The sequence below is a fragment of the Schistocerca piceifrons genome, chromosome 5, assembly GCF_021461385.2.
Source record: "Schistocerca piceifrons isolate TAMUIC-IGC-003096 chromosome 5, iqSchPice1.1, whole genome shotgun sequence".
Taxonomy (NCBI): domain Eukaryota; kingdom Metazoa; phylum Arthropoda; class Insecta; order Orthoptera; family Acrididae; genus Schistocerca; species Schistocerca piceifrons.
Window position 1 is genome coordinate 497,572,477 of NC_060142.1, and position 17,605 is coordinate 497,590,081.

General features: G+C 46.2%; 1 pseudogene; it reads left to right on the top strand.

The window, feature by feature from the left end:
- Nucleotides 1-16,460: 16,460 nt before the first annotated feature.
- On the top strand, nt 16,461-16,578 carry LOC124799462 (annotated as a pseudogene).
- The last annotated feature ends 1,027 nt before the right edge of the window (nt 16,579-17,605 follow it).

Genomic DNA, 17,605 nt, shown 5'->3' on the forward strand with positions numbered 1-17,605 from the left:
GTTGTGGGCTCTCCTCCCCGACAGAAAGTGAGAATGAAGGTACTCCCACCCTGATAGATGGCTCCCATTATACAGTGGAGCATGAATGGATTCTGGGCACATGTGGAGGAACTGAACCTCCTAGCACGGCAACGCCCCCTGTGCTTGTGTTTACAGGAAACGCATTTAAAACCATCTGATGCTCCTGTACTAAGACGCTATACATCATATCACAAAGATGACCTGACTGGAGAAAGGGCCAAAGGCGGAGTCGCTGTGTTTGGCAATAATGACCACCACTCCTCTGCTCTCCCCCTGGATACTGACCTGCAAGCAGTTGCAGTTGAAATTCATTCACCTCGGAGGCTTACCGTTTGCTCCCTTTATTTACCCCCTTTGGATGCAATGACCTTAGACGCTCTCACAGATCTTATCGACCAACTCCCTCGCCCATTTCTCCTCCTGGAAGACTTCAATGCCCATCATGTCTTGTGGGGCTCCACTTCTCTTTGCGCTCGAGGTCGAATTTTGGAGAGCCTCCTAACATCCCAAGTATTGTGCATCCTCAACACAGGTACTATGACTCATTTCTCTACTGCTACAGGGTCATTCTCAGCCATTGACCTATCTTTCTGCTCTCCAACCCTCACCGACTCTGTTCACTGGGAGGTCATTGACGACCTTCATTCCAGCGATCACTTCCCTATCCGCATTCATCTCCTGGATGGTGTATTGCTGGAGTAGCGGCCACCATCGTGGATGATTGGCAGGGCTAACTGGCCACTGTTCACTCGGTTGGCTGTCTTTGACCGCCACAATAACGTACAGGAATGGGTGGATCACATCACACTTGTGGTCCATCATACTGCTGACCTGTCCATACCACAGTCTTCTGGCACTCTTAAGCGGCGCCTTGTGCCTTGGTGGGCAGAAGAGTGCCGTTCAGCCATCCGGGACAGGCGTGCGGCTCTTCGCCGATTTAAATGCCGCCCAACAGCGGTCAATCTTACCGCCTTTCGAATCGCGAGAGCCAGGGCACGCCGTGCCATTAAAGAGAGCAAGAAAAGGTCATGGCAGGAGTTACTGGACTCCATCAACCGTTCCACTTGTTCCACAAGAGTATGGGAAGCCATCTGGAGGATTTCCGGTAAACATATCCGTTTACCAATAGCTGCTGTCCTGAACCAGGGATGCCTCCAAACGACACCCAGAGCCATTGCTCAGACGCTGGCAGAGCATTTTGCACAAAGTACTGCCACTGCAAATCAGGATCTAGCGTTTCGTCACTACCGTGCGACTGTCGAAAGAGCGATCTTGGACTTTCGGTCGAACAGTTCTGAGGCCTACAATTCCCCTTTCTCCATGTGGGAACTTGAATCGGCACTTACTGAGACTTCTGACACTGCACCAGGTTACGACCGCATCCGGTACTCCATGCTTCGACATCTGCCAGCGGCGTCAAAGGAAATCCTCCTCGAATGTTTTAATCTCATATGGCAGACAGGAGTGTTCCCTCGTGGAGGGAGGCAATTCTCATCCCTCTCCTCAAACCAGGAAAGGACCGCACATGTCCCGGTAGTTATCGTAGTATCGCCTTGACAAGCTGTGTCGGAAAGACCCTGGAACGGATGGTTAACCGGCGTCTGGTCTGGCTGTTAGAGACCAGACATCTCCTTAGCCGCTTTCAGTGTGGATTCCGAAAATTTCGGTCCACGGTCGACAACCTGACCCTCCTAGAGGCGGCTATTCAGCAGGCTTTTCTCCGTCAGCATCACTGTATCGGTATCTTCTTTGATATCAGTAAGGCATATCATACTACTTGGAGACACTGTATTCTTGCACAAATGCATCAATGGGGCTTTCGTGGCCGCCTCCCGATTTTCATTCGGTCTTTCCTGTCTCAGCGGTTTTTTCGGACCCGCGTTGGTAACACACTGTCTGATACTGTCTGATCGCTTTGAGCAAGAGAACGGTGTCACCCAGGGCAGTGTTTTAAGCGTTACGCTCTTTGCCATAGCCATCAACAGTATAACGTCTACAGTGAGGAGTCCAGTACAGTGCTCCCTATTTGTGGATGACTTTGCTGTTTTCTTTTCCTCCTCCAGTGATGCAACCATGAGCCGTCAGTTGCGGCTAACAGTGCGGCGGTTAGAGGAGTGGGCTGCAAAGACGGGTTTTCGGTTTTCTGCCGAAAAGTGTGTTTGTGTTCATTTTAATCGTTCTCGTCATCTTTTTACTTTGCCTGCCTTGCATATTGGGGATACTGTCCTACATTTTAGAGACACAGTGCGGTTTCTGGGCCTAATTTTTGACTCCAGGTTGTCATGGCTGCCACACCTACGTGACTTGAAAGCCAGAACGCTGAAGGCACTGAACATCCTCAAGTGCCTCAGCCACAGATCTTGGGGCGCGGACAGGGCGCGTCTCCTTCAGTTTTATGGAGCTTTTGTGCGTTCACGGCTGGACTATGGGTGCACAGTATATGGGTCAGCGAGGCCATCTTATTTGCGGATCCTTGACGCTGTTCACCATGCTGGGATCCGACTGGCCACGGGCGCTTATCGGACCAGTCCCGTACCCAGCCTCTGTGCTGAGTCTGGCGAACCGCCACTTACCATCCGGCGGCAGTTCCTGCTGGTGCGCCAGGCTTGTAAGTTTCTTGCAGCTCCCAGATCGCCTGCTCACCATCTTGTTGCCCATCCACCTCTGGACCGCCTTTTTTCCCGCCGTCCCCGGGCTACGTTGCCGTTTGGGATCTGTGTGTAACGTGTACTAGAGTCCCTTCCTTGTGGAGTCTGTACAACCCCAAATCCAAGGTTTTAACAGCCTGCCACCCTGGTTACTGAAGAGGCCCGGAGTGATTTTAGATTTATTGCAGTACAAAAGAGATTGCACTCCTGCCACCGTTTTTAATGCAGCATTTTCTGCCATTTTATCTGAGCACCACGACTATGTAGCTGTTTTTACGGATGGGTCGAAACAAGGGGATTCTGTTGGTTGCTCAGTTGTTTTTCCATATCGTGTCCTCGAGGTCCGACTGCCTCAGACTTTTACTGTCTTTGATGCAGAATTGTTTGCGATCTTGCGGGAACTGGAGCACATGAGACATTCTTCCTCTTCTAAATTTCTTGTCTGTTCCGATTCACTCAGTGCCCTTCACTCATTGCAACGTTTGTATCCGGCAGACAAAATTGTCCAGACCATCCAGGATGCCCTCCTCCGACTACAGCGACTGGGGAAGGTTGTAGCTTTCTGCTGGGTTCCGGGGCATGTTGGCATTGCTGGGAATGAAAGGGCAGATCTCGCAGCCAAGGAGGCGTGTCTTGCCCCACAAGTATCTCAGTGTGCTATCCCCTTGCACGCAGTCACCTCGCTGTTGAGCTCACGGGTCATGCGTCAGTGGGAGGATGAGTGGCTGGAAGTGACTGACAATAAGCTCCGTATAGTCAAGCCCACAACGCGTGTGTGGTGTACTTCCTTTCAGCCCCATCGACGGGACGAGGTTCTCCTCACTCGGCTTCAAATAGGCCACAGCCCTATGACGCATGGCTTCCTGCTCCGGCGAGAGGACCCTCCAATGTGTGGTGCTTGCGGCGTCCAGGTCACTGTGCGCCACGTTTTATTGGATTGCGTTTTATTTTCTGACCAGCGGGTCGCGGCTGACTTGCCAGCGGACCTGCCATCTCTTTTAGGCAACACTCGGACGAATGTGGTTAAAGTTTTAAAGTTCTGTGCCCTGTCAAATGTTTTTACAAAGATTTTAGGGAGAGGATTTTAATTTGCTCACTGTGTGACAAGCTCGCCCATATTTTATGTAAGTGGCCAGCCAATAACAATTTCCTGTGACATTCTTGTTGCTATGTTTCCCCTTTCCTTAGGTTTTACATTCTTATGTAGCACTTTCCTTCTTTTCCTGCTTTCTTTGAGTGTGTGCTTTAGTTTTCTTAGGTCTGTCCACATTCGTTCCTTTTAATATGTGTCAGGGCGCTGATGACCTCGATGTTGAGCGCCCATGAGCCCCAACACACCACCACTGTACAGCTTAACCACTATAATGGTTGAGTACTCTTATTTTCTTTGCTTTTGCTTGCCATTGTTGTCAGCACTCAGTATCAGTTTCGTGAAGTGCTAGCACGTCGTGGCGATGCCGAAACGAAAATCAAAGTTTATGGAAGAGCTTCAGAGGAAATTTCCTTGCTTCACTGCTACAGACTGTTCAGCAAAACGTAACGTATGTAACTGTGCTGTATCCGTGTCTCGTGGTGGTGCTGCAGATCTTAAGCATCGTATGGAATCAAAGAAACAGAGGGAGAATCTTCGATCGGAAGGTTCCTCGCAAAAAATGACGAGATATTTTGTAACTTCAAATACACAGGAACAGAAAAACGTAGCTTCAGCAGAAGGAACCCTGTCATTCCATGTTGTTAAACACCACCAAAGCTATCGTTCTAATGACTGCAGTGTTCAACTAAACAAAAAAAAATTTCCTGATTCTAAGATTGCAGAAAATGTTTCGTGCGGAAAAACGAAGTGTGAAGCAATTATCAACAATGTTGTAGCTCCGCATTCCCAGAAACATGTAATAGCTGCTGTAAACAGTGCAAAATACTTTTCAATATCAACTGATGCTAGCAACCATGGGCATCAGAAAATTTTTCCACAGATAGTTCAGTATTTTTCAGTAAGTGAGGGTGGACTGCAGACGAAATTGCTTGATCTTGATGAATTGAAGAACGAAAAGTCCGAAACAATTTCCAATTATCTTTCTCATGTTATACAGTCATTCAGTATCATCTCAAAGTGTGTTGCATTTGGCGCAGACAATACTAACTGTAATTTTTGGGGGTTAATGAGGAAAGAGGGTAATAATGTTTTCACACAACTGAAAGAAAAATTAAAAAACTCTAACATTTTTGGCATTTTTTTTGTAACGTATATAGACTTTTATTTACAATTTTTAACAATTACATATCTTTACATTAAATGGTATACTTGATTATTGAACGGTGATATTCATTTTCACGTTTTCTGTTCTGATTGTTCTTTTGGTAGTTCGTGGTCGAGTTACAACACTTTCATTCACTGAGTGTCCTACAGATAGATTTTCCTGTCTGTTTTTTTTATGTCTTTTAATTACAAAACTTGCGTTACCTCTATTTTTTTTCTTTTTTTTGGAATTTACATGAAAAGAGGAAAAAAACAAATTTGCCTCTATGGTATTTGAAATGCACCTATTTTGGCATGTTTGCTATATGTTTTCCAAAGGCGAAATGGGGAATATAGACCAGAAACATCTATGTGATTAAATTCGTGAATGCTGGGGATTATTAATGTGCTGCATAAGGGTGGACGCAACAGTTTTCACGGAATTTGGTGTAAAGAATGTCTAATGTTAAGATTATTGTTAGTCGGAGAGAGGCATGCTACGTTAGGCACATGATGGGCCGAAATTTATATATATACGTACATACGGCACAGGAATACAACACAACAAAAAACACCAAACAACAAACAAAAAAAACAAAAAAGAATCAAAATCAAATCAAAAAGCAAAAAAAAAAAAAACTAAAAACATAAGAGAAAGGAAAAACGTACCTTGAGTGGAGAGAGAGAGAGAGAGAGAGAGAGAGAGAGAGAGAGAGAGAGAGAGAGAGTGAGCGAACACATTAATTACATGCAATACACTGACATTTTGTTGTTTTCTTGGAACACTTCTTTGTATCCTTTGCACTAAATTTATATCTGATCATTTCCTTTGCCTGCTTATTTTGCTATTGGACACTGTATCACTACAATTGGCACACGTTACTCTCACTTTGGCACTGCTACACATATAAACTTTCACTTTGTGCACATTTTCGTAAAACGCTTTCCGCGCTGCACCACTCTTGCCGTCGGGGCTTTGGAGGGATCGGTGGGCGACGTCCTCAGCCACTGGGGTGTGGGTGTTGTGGGAGGGCGTCGGTCACGTGGTGTTGAAGGCGTCTCGGAAGGCGGCGTCCAACGGGACCTGCAGAAAGTTCTGGAAGGTCTCTCGGTACTTGGAGCGTTGTTTGGCCCTCCTGTGTTCCTCCCACAGGTCCGTGAGGAACTGCGCCTTGTCGGTCTGCCGTTTGGTGGCGATGGCGTGTGCCGTCATGGCGATGATCCACATTGTGGCCAGGCGTTTTGCGTTGGGGAAAGGCTTCGCGTCCGGAACAGTGACAGCTGAGACACGTACCGCCCTCTCGTCGGTTCTGTTGATGTGGGCGATCATTCTTCTCGCTGTCGCCCATATTTCCCCGCTCTCTCTGCAGCCAAAACGATGCTCGATGGTGTCGGTCTGGTTGCAGAGCTCGCACTTTGGGGATTCCCACATTTTTATGCGTGCCAGTTTTTCATTTGTCGGCACTGTTTGGTGGATGATTTTATACCACGTTTCCCTGGCGTGCTCAGGAAGTGTCCGTTCCGAGACGTTCTTCCAGACCTGTGGCCAGTCGTGGTCTGGAAGTCTCGTCTCTATTTTGGACTTTCTTGCCTTCCCCCTCAGAGCGCTGTAGATCTTCCTCGCCGTTCTTTGTTGTGGAATGGCAACGACCGCGGTGATGTAACTCTTGTCGATTGTCATCTGTTTTATCTGCCGCAACTTGAATGGAATGTGGGTGGTGTCCACTGGAGCATCTTCAGATTCCGGTTTGTATTCGTTGATCAGGCTGGACGTTATGCTGTTGTTATTCTGGTGCTTCATTTTCATCGCACGGTGTAGGAGCAGTGCCGCGCATTTTGTTTTTACGTCCGTCAGACCGAGTCCGCCTTCGTCCCTTGACAGGAAACACGTCGCCTGGGAGACCTTGAAGATTTCCCGCCTCCACAGCAGGTAGTACGCCGCGCCTCCTATCGCTCGCGCAATTTCTGTCGGAGCACATAGTATTTGGGCCATGTACCACGCTTTCGACAGGATCGTTTCGTTTACCAGCTGCACTCTTTGGCTCAGCGTCAGGTTCCGGTTCGCGTGTGTCCTCACGAGCCCTCCCGTCGTGTTCAAGACGCTGCGCCAGTTTTGTGCTGCCATTTTCAGAGGGCACTGCTGTAGTTCCACTCCGAGTGCCCTATGGTTGTTTGTCACTCGGTACCACTGTCTCGCTGGTCGCAGTCTGCCGTTGCCTATTGGTAGTAGCACTGTCTTCCTCGGATTCGTTTTGGCACCGGAAGCCTTTTCGATGGATTCCATTATAGGCTGGATTATATCTAGTTCTCCTTCGTTTTGTATGAATATGCCCATGTCGTCGCCATAGGCCGTGCATACGATGTTCGTTGCACCCATTGTGTATCCTCCGATTTCGGCTGTTAGTTTTCGTAGTAGGGGGTCGAGGGCTATTGTGAAGAGTGCCACCGATAATGGACATCCTTGCCTGACGGATCTTCCCAATCTTATTGACTTGGAAGTCCATCCTTTTATTGTTACTTTTGAGGTGGCATTTGTGATGACGTTCCTGATTGTTCTTCCGAATTTTGGTCCGAATTCGAGGCGTGCGATAGTTTTCAGCAGGTACCGGTGACTGATCCTGTCGAAAGCCTTGTGGAAATCGACAGAGATTACGGCTGCGGGTCTCCTCGTTGTTGCTGCGTGGGCTATAATGTCCCTATATGTGCAGACGGCGTCGAAAATGTTTCTGCCGAGCACTGCACCGGTTTGCCATGGGCTAATGGCTTTCTTTAGAGCGAACTTGATGTTTGCAGCCAGGCACTTTGCTGCTATTTTATAGTCTGAATTTAGAAGGGTTATTGGCCGAAAGTCTTCGATTTTGTTGGCTGCCTTCGTTTTGGGGAGCAGAATCACCGTCCCTTGCAGGAATTTTGAAGGCAATTCTGTCCCGTTGAGAACTTCATTTACTATATCGGTGAGTATTCCGCCGACTGTGCCCCAGAGCGCATTGTAGAATTCTGTTGGGATTCCGTCTGCGCCTGGTGCTCTTCCGTTTCTGCTGTCTTTGATGGCGGCTTTCACATCATCATCTGTGACGTTTTCGTTCAGTAGTGCCCGGTCTGCGTTGGTAAGGATCCGACGGGTTTCTTGCAGGATCCTCGCCATTTCTCCGTCGTCATTTTCTTCTCCTCGGAACAGGTCGTTGAAATGGTCTTCGACGTGGCTCATGATGTCTTTCTTCGTCGTTAACCTGTTCCCGTCCTTGTCGACGAGTTGCCTTATTTGTTTGCTATTAGTCCTCTGTCTTTCCCTGTGCAGGTGGTGCAGAGTGGCAGGTTCATCTTCGATTTCGCCGTTTGTCTGGCTACAGGCGATGACTCCTCTCATTTTGTCTCTTTTCAGGCTCAGTATACGTGCCTTCAGTCTTCTGATCCGCGGCAGAAACAGTTCGTCGTCCGCAGGGGCGTCCATCGCGTCTCGTAGGCATCTAGTGTAGAAGGCTGCCGTGTTTCTTTTCCAGAAGGCCTTCTCAGCGCTGTGCCTGATCAGTTCCCGTCTTACTTGCGGTTTGGCGTGTTCTACCCACCACTCAGTAGTGGAATTGTACTCGCCTCGCCGCTCTCTGCATGCCTGGATCGTGTCGGCAATTTCCTGCTTTAGCTTCCCGTCCGTAAGGTGGCTTGTGTTTAGCTTCCACGTTCCTCTTCCTGCTGGAAGCTTGCTTCTCGGTCGACAGAGTTTGCACTGATAGGCACAGTGATCTGAGAAGATCACAGGGCAGACTTCTACTTGTGTCACAGAGGTGGCCATCTCTCTGTTTATGTACACTCTGTCGATTCTGCTTCTGCCGCGGTTATACAGGTACGTGAACACTGTGTGGTTTTGGTGTAGTAGACGCCAGGTGTCTACTAATTTTAGACGCCTAAATAAATCCTGCAGTTCGGCGCACAAGATGGGTACCGGGATCTAGGTTTGTCCAGCACATGTTGTTCATAACACACTTCAAAGTTTCCAGAATGAGATTTTCACTCTGCAGCGGAGTGTGCGCTGATATGAATCTTCCTGGCAGATTAAAACTGTGTGCCCGACCGAGACTCGAACTCGGGACCTTTGCCTTCCGCGGGCAAGTGCTCTACCAACTGAGCTACCCAAGCACGACTCACGCCCGGTGCTCACAACTTTACTTCTGCCAGTATCTCGTCTCCTACCTTCCAAACTTTACAGAAGCTCTCCTGCGAACCTTGCAGAACTAGCACTCCTGGAAGAAAGGATATAGCGGAGACATGGCTTAGCCACAGCCTGGGGGATGTTTCCAGAATGAGATTTTCACTCTGCAGATTAAAACTGTGTGCCCGACCGAGACTCGAACTCGGGACCTTTGCCTTTCGCGGGCGAGTGCCCTACCATCTGAGCTACCGAAGCACGACTCACGCCCGGTGTTCACAGCTTTACTTCTGCCAGTATCTCGTCTCCTACCTTCCAAACTCTACAGAAGGAGAGCCTGAATCGCGCCTTGTGTGGAACTATCCAGTAGTGTTTGGTTAGTGGTGTGTATGAAACGTGTGTATTTCCTTAGCATAGCTGTTTACGTGTGTGTGTGTGTGTCTTTTCTTTTTGGTGTGGTTATCATGTATGATGAAAGACGAAACGAAAGGGTCAGACCGAGGATTCAGGATCCAAACACATCAAGAAAGAAAGCCGGATAAGGCATCGCAAGTAACTCATAGTTGTGGACCGAGGATTCGGGATCCAAACACATCAAGAAAGAAAGCCGGATAAGGCATTGGAAGTAACTCATAGTTGTGGCAGTTTGGCAACGGCGAACGGTCCGGGCGTGACGTTGAGTTATCTGGGTGGAGGAAACCAGCTACAATGCGTGAAGTGTCAGTTACCACGTAATTTTTATCGGACTATACGAAGAGTTTTTCAGCGAACGTGCGTCATTTCTCGGCGCCGCTATAGTTCAAAAACTGTCAAATATAGTCGCCTGTCTCGCTTTGATCCGCAAGCAGGGTTCATCCTGTCAGTGCTCCAGAACCTGTGCTTAATGCCCTAAAGTTATACAAACGCGTTGAGAAAGATTCCCAGATACAACCACTGCAATGGAAAACGTACACCGTTAACGCAAAAGTTGCGAGACTGATTTGATTCCTGGCGTATAAGCAACGTCAGCGCAGTAACTACAGAGGCAGCTTGAACGAAGAGCGGTAAACAACAGATGTGCATTCGACCAGTCAGCTGTGAGCAAGCAGTCTCAAGCAGCGAATGTACGATCCTAATGCTCCAACGTTGTTGCGTTACAAATCACAATGGAGTAGCGAGCTGAACATCTACAAAACAAGTGTTCAAAACATTTTCCAGAATGTTTGGAATAAGAGAAAAAAGTGGTGAAGTTTGTCCCGCTCACTTTGGCTCCGGGACAAAATACAACGACGTGTGGACCCCTGCCGCGACTTGATGAAAGTGAAAAACGCGGTCAGTTCTTTTCTGGAAAAAGTCATCACGGGTGACGAGACTTGGTGTCAATACGAATGTTCCACAAACCGACAAAAGGACAGAATGGGTCTCTGATGTTTCGCTAAGACCGAAGAAATTAGGAACGTCATATACGAAATGAACAACATCCCAAAGACGGACTTTCGTGACAGTCTCACGCGACTATATGAACATTTTTATTTTTTACTTTTTTAGTCATCAGTTTGGATTCCGTAGAAATATTGGAACACGTAAGGCAATACTGACCCTACGACTTATCTTAGAAGCTAGATTAAGGAAAGGCAAACCTACGTTTCTAGCATTTGTGGACTTAGAGAAGGCTTTTGACAATGTTGACTGGAATACTCTCTTTCAAATTCTGAAGGTGGCAGGAGTAAAATACAGGGAGCGAAATGCTATTTACAATTTGTACAGAAACCAGATGGCATTATAAGAGTCGAGGGACATGAAAGGGAAGCAGTAGTTGGGAAGGGAGTGAGACAGGGTTGTAGCCTTATGAAACGTCCCCTTTGAACAGTTATACAGGACTGTGCTTAAACTGACACACAATATTTTTAGCGCAACGCAATCTGACTTTCAATAATCGCTACAAAAGAATGGCCCTGACTAACATTAACCTATACCTTTCACAAATCACTTACCTCACAAAAATCTTGGTTACTCGAACTACTGCAATACAGCAAGCGCCACTACTGCTAGCTAAATAAAAGATTCAAATTACGGAAGGCACTAACTACTGATAGGCATAGTTAGCAAATGAAAGATTTTAATAGAGAACAAACAATGTATTTACCTTAATAGTGTTGAAAAATCATAATATACATAGGAGTTCATGGCATCCAGTCTTAAAAATTTCCAAACTCCGCCATTTCTCTCCCCACATCCACCACTGCTGGCGGCTCACCTCGAACTGCGCAACGCTACGCGCTGTTAACAGCCCAGCTGCCCAACACTACAATGGCAGACAACAATGCAAACTAGCCACAGACTGCACACAGCACAGCCAGTGATTCTCACACAGAGCGCTACGTGGCGTTACCAATAAGAAAACCTAAACAGCCTACTTACAGCCTCTCCCCGATCTTATTCAATCTGTATATTGAGCAAGCAGTGAAGGAAACAAAAGAAAAATTCGGAGTAGGTATTAAAATTCATTGAGAAGAAATTAAAACTTTGAGGTTAGCCGATGACATTGTAATTCTGTCAGAGACAGCAAAGGATTTGGAAGAGCAGTTGAACGGAATGGATACTGTCTTGAAAGGGGGATATAAGATGAACATCAACAAAAGCAAAACGAGGATAATGGAATGTAGTCGAATAAAGTCTGGTGATGCTGAGGGAGTTAGATTAGGAAATGAGGCACTTAAAGTAGTAAATGAGTTTTGCTATTTGGGGAGCAAAATAACTGCTGATGGTCGAAGTAGAGAGGATATAAAATGTAGAATGGCAATGGCAAGGAAAGCGTTTCTGAAGAAGAGAAATTTGTTAACATCGAGTATAGATGTGTCAGAAAGTCGTTGCTGAAAGTATTTGTATTGAGTGTAGCCATGTATGGAAGTGAAACATGGACGATAAATAGTTTGGATAGAAGCTTTCGAAATGTGGTGCTACAGAAGAATGCTGAAGATTAGATGGGTAGATCACATAACTAATGAGGAGGTCTTGAATAGGATTGGGGAGAAGACGAGTTTGTGGCACAACTTGACAAGAAGAAGGGACTGGTTGGTAGGACATGTTCTGAGGCATTACGAGGGCAGCGTGGAAGGTAAAAATCGTAGAGGGAGACCAAGAGATGAATACACTAAGCAGATTCAGAAGGATGTAGGCTGCAGTACATACTGGGAGATGAAGCAGCTTGCACAGGATAGAGTAGCATGGAGAGCTGCATCAAACCAGTCTTTGGACTGAAGACCACAACAACAACAGTCTACTGACAGTTTTGATGCGGCCTTGCTCGAATTCCTTTCTTGGGCGAACCTACCGAAGGAGGTGGCTCAGTGGTCAGCACAATGGACTCGCATTTGGTAGGACGACGGTTCAAAACCGCGTCCGGGCATCCTGATTTGGGTTTCCCGTGATTTCCCTATATCGCTTCAGGCAAATGTCGGAATGGTTCCTTTGAAAGGGCACGGCCGATTTCCTTCTCTATGCTTCCATAATCCATGCTTGTGTTCCGTCTCTAATGTTCGTTGTCGACGGGACGATAAACACTAATATCCTCCTCCTCCTCCTCCTTGTGCCAACGTCTCTCATCTCAGAGTAGCATAACCCTCAGCCTCAGTTATTTGCTAGATGTATTCCAGTCTCAGTTTTTACCCTCTACTGCTCGCTCTGGTACCATGGAAGTTATTCCTTGTTGTCTTAACAGATGTCCTACCGTTCTGTCCCTTCTCCTTGTCAGTGTTTTCCACATATTCCTTTCCTCTCTGATTCTGTGGGGAACTTCCTCATTCCTTACGTTATCAACTCACCTAATTTTCAATATTCTTCTGTAGCATCATATCTCAAGTTCTCCGATTCTCTTCTTTTTCAGTTTTCCCATAGTCCATGTTTAACTACCATACAATGATGGGCTCCAAACGTACATTTTCAGAAATTTCTTCCTCAAATTGATGCCTGTGTTTGATACTAGCAGACTTCTCTTGGCTAGCCATGCTCTCTTTACCAGTTGTAGTCTGCTTTTGATATCCTCCCTGCTCCATCCGTCACTGGTTATTTTGCTGGCTAGGTAGTCCTTACCTACATTTACTTGGTGATCATCAGTCCTGATGTTAGTTTTCGTTTCTCCTACTTCTCATTACTTTCGTCTTTCCTCGATTTACTCTCTATCCATGTTCTGTACTCATTTGACCGTTCATTCCATTCAGCAGATCCTGTAATTCTTCTTCATTTTCACAGAGGACAGCAACGTTATCAGTGAATCCTATTATTTATATTCTTTCACTTTGAATTTTAATTCCTCTCTTGAACCTTTTTTTTACTTTCATCATTGTTTCTGCGATGCATAGACTGACCAGTAGCAGCGAAAGACTGCATCCTTGTCTTACACCCTTTTTAATCTGAGTACTTCATTTTTCGTCCCCCACTCTTATTGTTCCCTCTTGGTTCTTGTACGTATTGTATATTACCTCTCTTTCTCTAAGGCTTACTTCTATTTTTCTCAGAATTTCGAACGTCTTGCAGCCTTTGCCATTTCCGAACGCATTCGGGAGGACGACGGTTCAATCCCGCGTCCGGCCATCCTGATTTAGGTTTTCCGTGATTTCCCTAAATCGAATCAGGTAAATGCCGAGATGGTTCCTTTGAAAGGCCACGGCCGACTTCCTTCCCCGTCTTTCCATAATCCGATGAGACCGATGACCTCGCTGTCTGGTCTCCTTCCCCAAACAACCCAACCCAACATTGCCGAACGCTTTTTCCAGGTAAACAAACCCTATGAACATCTCTTGATTTTTCTTTAGTCCTGCTTCCATTATCAACCGCAATGTCAGGATTGCCTCTCTTGTGCCTTTCCGTTTCCTAAAGTCAAACTCATCGTCATCTGACATACTCTCTATTTTCTTTTCCAATATTCTGTATTCTGTTCTTCTCAGCAACTTGGGTGCATGAGCTGATTGTACGATAATTCTCGCCATCCGGAGTGGCCGAGCGGTTCTAGGCTCTTCAGTCCTGAACTGCGCGACCGCTACGGTCGCAGGTTCGAATCCTGCCTCGGGCATGGATGTGTGTGACGTCCTTAGGTTAGTTAGGTTTAAGTAGTTCTAAGTTCTAGGGGACTGATGACCTCCGATGTTAAGTCCCATAGTGCTCAGAGCCCTTTGAACGATTTTTTCGCACTTGTCGGCTCATGCAATTTTCGGAAATGTGGCGATGATGTTCTTCCGAAAGTGTGATAGTATATCGCCAGGCTCATACATTCTACACACCACCGTGAGTAATCGGTTTGTTGCCACTTAGACCAATGATTTTAGAAATTTTGATGGAACGCTACCTGTCCCTTCTGCCTTATTTGATCTTAAACCTTCCATACCTCCTTTAAATTCTGTTTCTGATATTAGATCCCCCATCTATTCCCTATAGATTCGTATTTCATCTTCTATCACGTTATCAGGCAAGTCTCTTATAGATGCCTTCAATGTACTCTTTCCACCTATCCGCTCTTTCCTCTGCATTTAATAGTGGAATTCCCATTGCACTCTTAATGTTACCCCCCTTGCTTCTAAACCTTCACCGAAAGTTGTTTTGGATTTTCTATATGCTTTGCCATCCCTTCCGACCATCAACTCTTTTTCGATTTCTTCAAATTTCTCTTACAGCGATTTGTCCTTAGTTTCCATGCACTTCCTATTTATTTTATTCCTAAGTGACTTGTATTTCTGTATTCCTGAATTTTCCTGGAAGTTTTTGTGCTTCCTTCTTTTATCGATCAACTGAAGTATTTCTTCGGACACCCAGGGCTTCTTCGCAGTTATCTCCCTTGCATCTACGTTTTTCTTTCCATTTTCTGTATACCGCCCATTTTAGATATATCGATCCCTCTATCGTCCTATTCCCTTGCAGTCTGTCATCTCTGCACTCCACAGGAAGTGCATGGAGTTGTGGGAGGAAGAATGACTGGCGGTGACGGCCAATAAACTGCGGTTGGTGAATTCAACAACTCGGCCGTGGCGTTCCTCCTGCAGGTCGCTCAGGCGGGAAGAAGTGACCCTCACACGCCTTTGGATTGGGCACTGTCCTCTCACACATAGCTTTCTATTACGGCGGGAGGATCCCCCGTTTTGTGATGCCTGTGGTGTGCATATCTCTGTCCGCCAAATTTTAACAGACTGCATTTTATACCGTGATGCAAGGGCAGAAGCACAAGTTGATGGGGATCTGCCTTGTGTTTTAGCGAACGATGAGACGTGTGTGTCTAGGGTTTTGAAGTTTTGTGATGTGTCTGGACTCTGGCCTAAACTTTTAGGCTGGAGGTTTTAGAGTATTGCAGAGTGGCTGACTCCTCTCTCTTTTCATTGCGGTCCCGTGCGGTTCTAGGCGCTCCAGTCCGGAGCCGCGCTGCTGCTACGGTCGCAGGTTCGAATCCTGCCTCGGGCATGGGTGTTGTGTGATGTCCTTAGGTTAGTTATGTTTAAGTAGTTCTAAGTTCTAGGGGACTGATGACCACAGCAGTTGAGTCCCATAGTACTCAGAGCCATTTGAGCCATTTGAGCCTTGCGGTCAGCCAGCCACTTCCATCTGCTATATTGTTTTAGCTCCCTCTCCCATTTTCTTCCTGCGTTGCCCATGTTTTACTGCTGACGACGTGCGTCGTCCCACGCTTCGGTGTGGGTAGGCACATATTTTTCAAACGTTGTTACCTGTGTTTTATGTTCTGTTTTATCTTACTGTTCTGAGTCTTTTCTTGTCACCCGTCTCACTATATTACTGAAGGGGTGCTGAAGATCTTGCTGTCGTGCTCCCAAAAAAACCCCAACTACTACTACCTGTATTACTACACTTTCATTGAACTGCCTACTGAACTATTCCCTAGCGCAGTATCTATAGTCTCAGAGAATTTCAAGCGTATCTCTTCAGTCGTTAGCACTTCCGTATCCCATTACTTTTCGCACTGTTTCTTCCTAGCTTGTGTCTTGAACTTCAGCCTACTCTTCATCATCACTGAATTATAATTTGAGTGTTTATCTTTCCTGGGCATGACTTACAATCCAGTATTTTTCATTATCCAGCCTCGCAAATTTTTCGACTGCTAACAGTCACTACCTCCAGGTGTCTCCTAGCAATTTCCACCCATAATTCCTACAAAGACAAAACAAAAAAGTTCAAAGTCACTAGGTAAAAAGTCACACAACAACAGCACTCTTTAAATTTCCATTGGAACTAACGTAATTTATTGAATTCAGTTAAACGCTTCCGAGTCCATTATTTTTAATAAACGCCACCTCCAGCCAGCTGACGGCTCTCCGTCCCAAGCGTGTGAAAGCGGATCAATACAGGAGACTGGCCTATAAAACCGGGCAATGACTCAGCACACCTACACACGGAAACGGCCTTTCGATTCTTGAAGTTTTCCTATTTTGTTGCCAACGGCCTTGTCGCAGTGGTAACACCGGTTCCCGTCAGATCACCGAAGTTAAGCGCTGTCGGGCTGGGCTAGCAATTGGATGAGTGACCATCCGGTCTGCCGAGCGCTGTTGGCAAGTGGGGTGCACTCAGCCCTTGTGAGGCAAACTGAGGAGCTACTTGATCGAGAAGTAGCGGCTCCGGTCTCGGAAACTGACATAGGGCCGGGAGAGCGGTGTACTGACCACATGCCCCTCAAATCCGCATCCAGTGACGCCTGTGGGCTGAGGATGACACGGCGGCCGGTCGGTCCCGTTGGGCCTTCATGGCCTGTTCGGGAGGAGTTTAGTTTTATTTATTTTAGTTATTTTGTTATTATGTAGGGTAAGTGACTCCCACCACAGAATGTTAAACACTTTAAAACATCACTTTCACCCCAGATGACTCGTCTCCGACAATTTGCGAAGGATGCCGATTACCCGAACTCCAGTTAGCATTAACAAAAATCTTTCAACATTCAGGCCTTTCGGCCAATCTGCCACAGCTTCAATGGAGGTATTTTCATTGGCTGTTTCCTGATGACAATGACAGAACTCCTCTGCAAAGTGCTGCTTACTGTCAGAATTTCTTGCACGTTTATTGCAAGCAGGGGATGAGAAACAACTGCATTCACGGGAAAGTCACAAAGTCTTAGGCCAGCAAACAACTAAGATGGATTACAGAATGGTGACATGTCATCTGGAACCTCTACAAAGCCGCATTTCATGTGATGCGAAAACCAGTTCTGGTTCTGCTAACAGGAAAAAGGACGTCACAACATCTATGCCAGGAATGATACAATGGTTGGACAAAATATGCAAAGATCGCGAGAAATGCATGCATGAACACATGAGGGTGAGTCAAATGAAAACCTTAAATATTTTTTTAAATATTATTTATTGTGCAGAAGTGGTATCACTTTTCAACATAATCTCCCCCACGCTCAATGCAAGTCCTCCAGCGCTTACGAAGTGCATAAATTTCATGTTAACAGAATCTTCCGTCGGTTCTTGGTAGAACAACATTATAATATATGAAAAGCACCAATTTGCTTTTGTTCTGCAATAGAACAAAAGCAAACTGGTGCTTTTCATTTATTGCATAAATTTCTTTAGAAAAAGTTCT